This window comes from Phoenix dactylifera, unplaced genomic scaffold, assembly GCF_009389715.1.
Source record: "Phoenix dactylifera cultivar Barhee BC4 unplaced genomic scaffold, palm_55x_up_171113_PBpolish2nd_filt_p 000979F, whole genome shotgun sequence".
NCBI classification, from domain to species: domain Eukaryota; kingdom Viridiplantae; phylum Streptophyta; class Magnoliopsida; order Arecales; family Arecaceae; genus Phoenix; species Phoenix dactylifera.
In genome coordinates this window covers 36,873-44,732 of record NW_024068335.1, presented here as the reverse complement: position 1 = coordinate 44,732, position 7,860 = coordinate 36,873, and the positions used below count along the sequence as shown (strand labels likewise).

At 40.1% G+C, this 7,860-nt stretch overlaps 1 non-coding gene across 1 annotated transcript; it reads left to right on the top strand.

The window, feature by feature from the left end:
* Positions 1-1,014: 1,014 nt before the first annotated feature.
* On the top strand, positions 1,015-1,123 carry LOC120107710. Its single transcript, XR_005509387.1, has one exon. It is a non-coding gene; the product is annotated as a small nucleolar RNA R71 (small nucleolar RNA).
* Positions 1,124-7,860: the final 6,737 nt, after the last annotated feature.

Below are 7,860 nucleotides of genomic sequence, written 5' to 3'. Positions count from 1 at the left end.
TTTTGCAATGGCTTTAACCGTTGTGGAAAAGGCGGAGGAAAAGGACATTCAACTTTCTCGGTAGAAGTTGGGATCTCAACTTCTTCTTTGTCCCTTTCATCGACTTTGGGAGCATCAGAATTAGAAGTGATCTATGGTCTCAATGGGATGGTCTGATCAATGACTTTTCCATTACGCAAAGTTATGATATTCTTTGCATGTTCTGTATGCGAACTAGAAGGAGCCGTATTATTACTACCGTGCACTTGTGGGTTAGGTTGGGGTTGAGCTGGAAGCTTACCCTTCTCTTGAGCACTTAGGACGGTAGTCAATATTGACAATTGGTTCCTTATATCTTCAAAATTTCGAGTATTTTGAGCATTGATATTAGCTTGACCTTGTAAAAAAATTTGTATAGATTGCAAGGTATCCTCGATATTCCGCTTCTGAGAGGGTGGTGATGCAAAAATAGGATGTGCAGGTGAAGGAGCTGAATGGTGTGACTGTTGAGGATGATCATTTCTCCACCTAAAATTTAGATGATTCTTCCAACCAGGGTTATAGGTATTCGAGTATGGATCGCTATAAGGCTTTTGGTAGGAGTTCATAACATTTGCTTGATCATGCAAGACTTCTTTGAATGCCGGTATGGTGGGGCAATATGTAGTGGTATGACCCGACATATCGCGGATACCACAACACTCGTTTCTAAGCTCTATAGTCTTGACAGGCTCAACCTTCCTAAGCTCAATTTCTTCTACCTTCCTAGTGAGGGCTGCCATTTTAGCATGAAGATCGTCCTCAGTTCTGAGGTTGTAAAGGCCTTCCTGTACAGAGCTAGTAGGCTTAGGAAAAGACTTATTGTTTTTATCCCCGTTATCTCAAAGTTGGGCAGTCTCAGCAAGGAAATCCAAATACTCCCATGCCTCATCAGGTTGTTTTTCTAAAAATCTACCATTGCACATGGTCTCTACAAACTGTTTCAACTTTGGAGATAAACCTTCATAAAAGAAGCTAATGGTTCTCCAAGTTTCGAACCCGTGATGAGGACATGAGAGAAGAAGGTCTTTAAATCTTTTCCAACATTCATTAAATGTTTCATTATCTTTTTGTTGGAAATTGCTGAAATATCTTTTCAAAAAGTTGGTCCTTTGTGTGGGAAAGAACTTCTTTAAAAATTCTCTCTGCATATCTTGCCAAGTTCTTATTAATCTAGCTCGCAAGGAGTTTAGCCATATTTTGGCCTTATCCTTTAGAGAGAAAGGGAACAATGTCAGCTTGAGGATATCCTCGGTGACGTTTGGCACTCTAAATGTAATGCTCAATTTTTCAAAATCTTTTAAATGAAGATACGGACTCTCAAAGTCTAACTCGTGAAACTTGGGCAGCAATTGGATTACCCCTGGTTTGATGTCAAAATGTCCTACATTATCAGGAAAAATTATGCATGAAGGCTGACTAGTCCTAGCTGGTTGTAGGTATTGTCTTAGGGTCACAACATGGGGTTCACATTCTCGATCGTGGTGACTCCCCGCATCTTCATTTCAATCAGCCATCTCACAAGGTGTGAGATACTGTGAAGGAATTTCAGGGTTGTGTCGTAAGGGATGATCTAAAGTTGTACGACTCAATCGACCGGTGTCGTCCCTATTCCACTTTAGCATGCAAAATTTTTTCTCTCTTTTTTTTGTTTTTTTTAAAAAAATATAAGTACCACCTAAAGATACCCTAAAACAACATCCTAATACAATTAGTCTTTTCTTTCCCAAAAAAAAATTAAATCTTTACTACTATTTTTATTCCCTGCACATTCTGCATCAAACTCTGATATTAGAGAAATTCACCGTCTGATTGGACTCAAATTTGGTCGGCTGGAGCAAGACGCATTTTTCGATAATCCGAACGGTCTGATTGACATTCTGAGACCATTAGATTGATACAAACTCTTGCTGCTTTCTGTTTTGAATTTTCTGTATTTTATTTTTTTTTTAAGAATCAGAATTTTATTGTTATCATATCTTATTAACCCTTGTTGATAATTAAAAAAAAAACTTTAAGAAAAGATCAAGGGTGATCATTCAAAATAAAAAAAAGAAGAGGGAAGAACTAAAAATTTTAAACTTTAAATTTCAAATTTCAGAATTCAAATTTCAAATTTAAACTAATAAAAAAAAGGAAATAAATAATTTGTTTGATCAACTATTCAATATAATTTAATGTCATGTCATAAAACATAAAAAAAAAAATCTTTTGATTGTTGCATATAGTATAAGGCATCAGCATAAAATATTCTAAGGGCTGAACCCATTAAAAAAGATAAGGTCGGAATTTCATCACTCATCTTTAGCCCAAAAATCACCCCAGTGCATAAATATCCTAAGCTTAACTAAAATCAACTAGATGTTGGCCCCTAAGGACATTCGAGCTCAATAGAACGAAGACCACCGAAAGTTGCACCAATTTTGCTCTATGGCCCAGTCGATGTCTAGGCAAGCTTTGTCCCTCTAAGGGAGACAGTCTCTGTTCGAGGAAAGTGGATTTTAAGTGGGACCTTTGCTAAACGCATCAATAGATTGAAACATTGAAACAATCCATGCATCAATATATATAAACCATACAAGATCTATCTAATAAATTAAATATGCAAGAATCCAAAACATACCAATAGATATAAATCAATTAGAATAAAAGTTGAGAGTGTACTTGAAGAAAGCAACATGACAAGGGTTCATCCATCATCCTTTGCTAAAGGAATTAGCTTTCCATTACAAAAATCACCTCCCCTTTTGTTTTTTTTCTTTTTCTTTTCGGAAACAGGGCATACCCTGTTTCTTTGTTTCTCCTTTTTTTTTGAATGCTAGCCGCCCAGCTCCTCTGTTTTCTTCTTTTCTTCCCAATCCGCCTCCTCCTCCCCTTTTTTCTCTGAATCGGAGCTCCCTTCATATAAATCTCCAGAGCCCATGGACAAGCTATGATTCCCCTGATCGCGCATGGAGAGAGCTGAGAACGGAGCAGACGTGGAGGGGTGGATTTGGGAGGTGATTGCGGGCGGATCCGGCGCTGAGAATGGACGCTTCATGGGATGCTGGGATCATGGGTTCGGGCGGACGCTGTGACGGAGGCAGACCGATGCGAGGTGATTGCGGGCGGATCCGGCGCTGAGAATGGATGCCAAGGATCGTGCGTGGGAGGCTAAAAACATGGAGCGGATGCGGAGGGATGGATCTGGGATCGGAGGGTGCTTCGCGGACGGCTGGGCTTTTGCTGGGACTCGGCCGGATGAATCTGGATGACTGGGCGATCATGAATCCGGAAGACGCGCGGATGGATCGCGATCTCTTCCGGTCTGCCGCTGGGAAGCTTCACGGGAGGCTGGGACGCGTGAGCTAATCACGGTCGGATGTTGCTTGATCCAGAAGCTGGGATTACGGGGAAAGAAGATGATGTGGGATGCTGGGAAGCTTCACGGGCTCGGGCAGGATGAGAATGCAAGCGGACCGATGCGGGGGCTCATCACGGGTGCGGACGACGTGGAGGAGAATCGTTGATCACGGGATGATCGCTGATGTGGCCACTTTCTTCCTTTTGGATCTTCTTGGCTTGATAAATCTAAGCCCTCGGATGTCCCATTGCGCGTTGCTTTAGGATGGCTGCCATATATCCCTCGAGTGTAAGTGTGCTTGATGAATGGTGGGTTCGATCAGACCATGACGAGGTTAGGTGTATGTGGTCTAAGTTATGCATTTGTCTAGGCCTAATTTATACTAAATGCGCATTGTAACTTTGATTTATGATCACCTGCACCCAATCAAAAATATAATATTAAATTAGTGATAATATCGTTATCCGTTGGCAATAATACTAATTTAAGTAGTATGTAGGTCGTACTTTTGTACTCTCATCAAAAAGAACTCTTGTTATTGAAGAGTCTAGTCATGTTGTTTTTTATGAGAGTAATGATGCTTCCTCTAGCAAGAGAGTAGTTTTTGATAATGATGCAGGAATACTTGAAGAAAAGATGGATGACATGACCTTATAAGAGGATGAACCGAGGCAAATTAAAGAGACTTCAATAAGCCAAGAGGTAATTGCTGAACATGGGCTTACAAAGGCTTGGAGGTATGCTCACGGTCATCCTAAAGAGTTAATCTTAGATGATCCATCTCAACCTGTTAGAACTAGAGCCTCTCTTAGAAACTTAAATAATCATCTTGTATTTGTTTCACATTTAGAACCTAAAAATATTGAAAAAGCTGAAAGTAATGTAAATTGGATAAATGCTATGCAAGAGGAACTTAACCAATTTACAAGAAACAAAGTATGGAACTTAGTTGAAAGACCCTCTGAATACTCAATAATTGAAACTAAATGAGTATACAAAAATAAACTTGAGGAAAATGGAGTTGTGGTTAGGAACAAGGCTAGACTAGTAGCAAAGGGCTATAATCAAGAAGAAGGGATAGACTTTGATGAGACCTTTGCTCCTGTGGCTAGACTTAAGGCAATTAGATTGTTACTAGCATTTGCATGTTTTAAAGATTTTAAATTATTTCAAATGGATGTAAAAAATACTTTCTTGAATGGGTATATTAATGAGGAGGTTTATGTAGAACAACCTCCTGATTTTGAAAATCATCAATACCCCAACCATGTTTACGAATTAAATAAAGCACTTTATGGTCTAAAACAAGCCCTTAGAGCATGTTATGAAAGACTTAGTAAATTTCTATTAGACCATAAATTTTCTAGAGGAAATGTAGACACAACCCTATTTTTGAAAAAGAAAAATAAAGATATGTTAGTAGTGCAGATTTATGTAGATGATATTATTTTCGGTGTTACTAACAATCGTCTTTGCAAAGAATTTGCTGAATTAATGCAGAATGAATTTGAGATGAGCATGATGACTCGGATTTCAAATCAAACAATCTAAGAAAGAAATTTTCATCAATCAAGCTAAGTACATCAAGAAAATGCTAAAAAAATTTGATATAGATGGAAACAAGTCAATTGGCACTTCCATGAGCTCATCATGCAAACTAGACAAAGATGAATCAGGTAAGTCAGTAGATCAAAAGCTGTATAGAGGTATGATCGGATCATTATTATATCTTACAGCAAGTAGACCTGATATCATGTTTAGTGTATGTATGTGTGCTAGGTATCAATCTAATCCTAAGAAATCACACCTAACTGCAGTTAAGAGAATTTTTAAATATCTAATAGGAACAAAAAATATAGATTTATGGTACTCTAAAGAATCAAGCATAAACTTAATAGGGTACACTGATTCCGACTTCGCTGGTTGTAAACTTAATAGAAAAAGCACCAGCGGGTCATGTCAATTTTTAGGAGAGAACTTAATTTCATGGTTTAGCAAGAAACAAAACTCGGTTGCACTATCTACGGCGGAAGCCGAATATGTTGCTGTCGGGAGTTGTTGTGCTCAATTTTATGGATCAAGCAACAACTTGAAGATTATGGCATTAAACAAGATAAGATTTCCATAAGTTGTGATAATACAAGTGCCATAAATCTAACTAAAAATCCAATTCAGCACTCAAGAACTAAATATATTAAGATAAGACATCACTGCATAAGAGATCATGTGTTAAATGGTGATGTGATGCTTGAATTTGTTTTTACTGATGATCAACTTGCTGATATCTTCACAAAATCCTTGAGTGAAGATCGATTTTATATTCTTAGAAGAGGGTTAAGAGTGATTGATCCATTCCTGTGATACTCTTCTCTAATTCATTAATTTTGATGATTAGCTTATGTTGGATATAGGATTTCACGTCTGTGATCATCAAATCATTCCTTAAGTTCTAAAGATTTCCATATCTCTCTCCTTTGGCATGAAATTAACTGAAATTTTGGTTATGTGCCAGAGTTCGAGTCGACTCGAATGAATTTAAGAGTCGACTCGTGGGTGAGTCGACTCGCGCATATTCAGGAGTCAACTCGAGGTTGAGTCGACTCGCACTTTACTGGAGTCGACTCGAGGTCGGGAATCCATCTTTTAACCCTAATCGAAATGATTTTTCCAAACTTTCTTTTTCGGCCGCCACTGTTCCAAAAACTCTAGAGTCGTCTCCTACCTCGTCTTCGATCTTTTTCTTCATCCTTTCTCCATTATTTCCTCCCTTTTTCCCGTATTTCCATTCTTGTTAGGTCAAAAATGCCTAAAAAAGCTGTCGTCCCTAGCCGGAAGAGACCTCTCACAACGAGCGGCACCAAGAGACGGTCGAAAGTGCGGAACGAACCTGTGAGCCACCACCTCCGATTCCTTCTCCGCCTAGGTCGATTTTCTCGCGTCCGTGCGCCAGAAGGGTTGTCTCCACCGGGAGGAAGGTCAACTTCGACTTTCTCTCCCGGAAAGGGTTCACCCTAGGGCATCACCTTAGGGCCCAAGGCTTAGATCATTTTTGTTTACTTGACCTCCCTACATACCCAGGGTTAGTTAGGGAATTCTATGGGACCGTCACACGGGATGGCGGTGGTATTCAAGAGACTATAGCAAATGTCCCTATTTCTATTTTGGAGGACCTCATTGCTCGAGTCCTCCACCTCTCCCGAGAGAGGATTGCTCCCACTCATCCCACTGAAAGGACTGAGGCCCTTACGGCCATCCTAGGAAGACCACCACAATCCCCCATAGAGGAGGTGTTTGCAAATCAGCTTTCAGCTGAAATATGACTCCTCCTGAGTATCATTTCTAGGACTCTCTTTTCCAAGACCGGTAGGTTTGATTTCATTTCTGAAAAAGATCTAGCCTTGATGTTCTATATCCTACATGACATTCCCCTCAACTTTCCAAAACTCATTTACAGCTACATTTGTGAACCTCTAGACAAACCTAGATTGAGTCTCCCTTACAGCATGCTTTTTACACTAATCTTTAGGGAGTTAGAAGTTCCTATCTCTGAGGGGGAACCCTCTCGCTCACTCAGATACATAGACCATATGGATGAGGGGACTCTCCACCGAATGGGTTTCCACAAGGTGGAGGGTACTTGGGTTAGAAAGTCATCCACATCTATACCATCTGAGCCCACTACTCATCACTCACCTACCTCTGACCATGATCAGGACCACTCCACAGATCCTTCCACCTTCCCATCCACAGCTGGTCCCTCATTCACTGCCGAGCCCTCGACCTCTGCTGGACCTTCCACAGTGCCACCACCTCAGCAGCTACTAGAGATCAGGATTAGTCCTGAGCAGCTCCGAGAGTTGAGGGATGACATAGTGAGGGAGCTCAGAGGTACCACCAGTGCACCCTCCACTGACCTCACCCCCTCCACAGTAGCAGTATCTATGATGGTAGCTGAAGTTAAGGAGAAGCTATCCAGCTTGAGGAGTCTAATACAGGGTCAGTACTTGAGCCTCACAGCTATCAAGGAAGACACGAAGCAAATGCAAGATTCTGTTAGATCTGAGCTGCAAGGCTAAATTTTGGAGTAGAAAAAGCTTGCAAATGTAGTGATAGACAAGCTATATGCAATCAATGAGAATGTAACCCAACTGATCCAGACACAAGCTAGGGCGACTTCAGAGATTATTGTACAACTAGGGAACGTCTCTAAAGGGATGAGTTTGGTTTTGCAGGCTCAGAGGCGAAGTATGGGCGCATCATCTTCTTCTACTAGACGTCCTTAGATTTGTATTTTTATGTTATCATTTAAAGTCCTTTTGGAGTTTCAATCAATGTACTCAAATTTTGTAATCAATGAACTGAAGTTATTTTCTGAAAAATTGAGCATTGTGCCTTTTGTGTTATGACTTTGTGTGTTATGTGCCTCTACATTGATTCTTTAATACTTCACCTTTTTGCTATGATGACAAAAATGGAAGAAAATATGATACATTGAATGT